Source organism: Gadus chalcogrammus, chromosome 14 (assembly GCF_026213295.1).
Source record: "Gadus chalcogrammus isolate NIFS_2021 chromosome 14, NIFS_Gcha_1.0, whole genome shotgun sequence".
Classification (NCBI taxonomy): Eukaryota; Metazoa; Chordata; class Actinopteri; order Gadiformes; family Gadidae; genus Gadus; species Gadus chalcogrammus.
In genome coordinates, this window is record NC_079425.1 from 26,354,002 (window position 1) to 26,356,557 (window position 2,556).

The window sequence follows — 2,556 nt, forward strand, 5'->3', positions numbered from 1 at the left end:
CGAGACCATCAAAAACTCCCCCACTGTCACCATTTTTAAAACAAGAGTTAAGACCAAACCCTTTTTAGATGCTTTCGGCAGTTAATGCACATCGTTTTTATTTATCTTTTCCATTTTCTCTTTTACTTTTAAATTCACTCTTTGCTGTTGGTATTCCATGTATATTTTACATTTTACTATGGCTAAAATTGTGTATGGTTCCAAATTTGTATCTTTATTTTATTTATTCATTTTCTTTTTCATTTTTCTTTTGTGTGAAGCATTGCCACGTGTATGAAATGTGCTATACAAATAAATATGCCTTGCCTTGCCTTGCCTTCTCAGGCGACTCGGTGAAAGATGAAGAATTCTCTGTCTCCTCGCTGCTTGAGAGGGCCAACGTTAACGTTGGTATGATGAGAAATCACTTCATCAGTAACAGTATTAGTAGTATTATGTAAAACCCATTTCAAGACATAGGATCCCTGCAAGTGTTTTTGTCAGGAGCATGTGTTGTGATGAACCTTGACAGGTTGTCTGTTCATTATACTTTAGGGCTTTAATATTTCACAATACAACAGAATGACCTCTCTGTCCTCCACCTCTCTACTGGCAGGGAAGGGCCGGAACGCCCCCCTGGTGATGTTCGGGGACATCGCGGTGGACCCTGAGCTGAAGAATGCGGACCCGTGCACGGCGAGGGGCTGCCTGTGGCCCCGGGCCACCGACGGGAAGGTCTACGTCCCGTTCCGCATCAGTAATCAGTACTGTGAGTCTCCCTGCTGATCCGGCCCTCTGCATCATGGGAAGTTATAGTCAGTGTATTACATGATACATATTTTAACGTTTTATTTAGTTATGCAGAAGTTTCCTTTTCAAAATGAAGGCACAGTTGATTGATTTATATTCTACTGAAATTTTGCAGCGAAAGAACTGTGAATGTTTTGTTGAGCTGACCATACCAACTGAACCTTCATTATTTAATGAAAGGTTGCGTTCCCTGAAATGTTTCCCATCAAGCGGCGAGAGAACGGAACACCATCATTCAAGGCCTGGCGTCATTCGCCAGATCCACCTGAATCCGCTTCATCCCCTTAGACCGCCAGAGAGACTTTGTGGACATCCAGTACCTCTCAGGGTATGGACACAGCTTCATGCATGGATGATGGGATTCAAAGAGTTGATTGTGCACCAGTGATGGCATCAGGTTGTCTGTCCATCTGTCCTGACCTCTATGGTCGTAATGGACGGAGTACAGAACCTCTTCCTTCCTCACAGGTGCTTTTCCTTTGTGGGGCGCCGGGGGCAGGCCCAGGTGGTGTCACTCAGCCGCCAGGGGTGTGTCTTCCAGTACATCATCCAGCACGAGCTGCTGCACGCCCTGGGCTTCAACTCGAGCAGACTATTCAAGTTGTGTATTTTAAAAATCTGCTGGCGTTTCGCAAATCCCATACCCAACCTTTAATACAGTATACATTCCCACGTATGTACTTTTCCGTTCTTATTCACTATTCTGTCTGTTCTAGCATGTCGTTGTGACTGGACTGGATGCCTGGACTCTCCTCATGGTTAATCGGCCAGCACTACATCACCATTTTAATATGATGTACATGTATTTACCTGTGTGTCAGTTATGGCACCCACTGCACTCCTGACCATCCCTGGAAGAAGAGGTTACCCTACTATGCGTTTCTTATCAAGATTTCTTCCTTGCTAATTTCAAGGGAGTTTTTTCTTGCCCTTGTGGGGGCTTGGGTAAAGGGGGGTGTCATCAATATTTGGCCTGTTTTGGCCTGCCCTTTGAGACTGTAATGGTGATTAAAATTGAATTGAAGTGGAGGGTCATGAGAGACGCGTAGGCCGAAATGGAGTTTGCCTTCTTGACCGCTGATTGACAGTTCCAGAGTCCTCCCATCACTTCAAGGTCAGTGTAGGCAAGGGTCGGTGGATGGCACAGATTGGATGGGTTGCTGCGCCGAGAAGAGGATCTCTGGTGGCGTCGTCTATGAGTGGAAATCCTGACGATGAGTGATGTACAACACATAGCTACAATCAGGGTGGCTTCCCTGGTCTTCCTCGAGGGACTCCCACAGAGAGACTCCCTGGAGGCCTAAACACACCGGCGCCGAAGCGGCGCGTCAAAAAGTCTGCCCCCATTATTCCGGATGTACTAGCCCACACTGGTGCTGACTGGCGGCGCGGCAACACGCCGCGCCGCCCAACTAGGCTTCACGCCAATGTTCTATTCCCTAGCGTCGCCGCCCCTGAAATAGCGCTTTTTAAAAGCTGTTTCTTGCATCCCGGGTCCCGTATGCACCTCTATATCTACTCCTCACCACTGGACGTCACCCTCTTTCGTTTGTGAGAAACAATTACTAGAATGGATGATGAGAGACTGGTCGTCGAGGTGGAGAAATATGCCGAATTGTATGACCAAAGTTCGCGTAATTACAAAGAAAACTCCAAAAAGGACATTGCCTGGCGAGCCATAGCTCTGGGGCCGGTTGCACCAACTGGGCGTAACTAAGCCTGGTCGTAACTGCTAAGTAGGTCTTAGTTACGACCTGGCGTTAGAAT

At 47.1% G+C, this 2,556-nt stretch overlaps 1 pseudogene; it reads left to right on the forward strand.

Moving 5' to 3' along the window:
- Nucleotides 1-320: 320 nt before the first annotated feature.
- Nucleotides 321-2,252, forward strand: LOC130402991 (hatching enzyme 1.2-like; annotated as a pseudogene).
- Nucleotides 2,253-2,556: the final 304 nt, after the last annotated feature.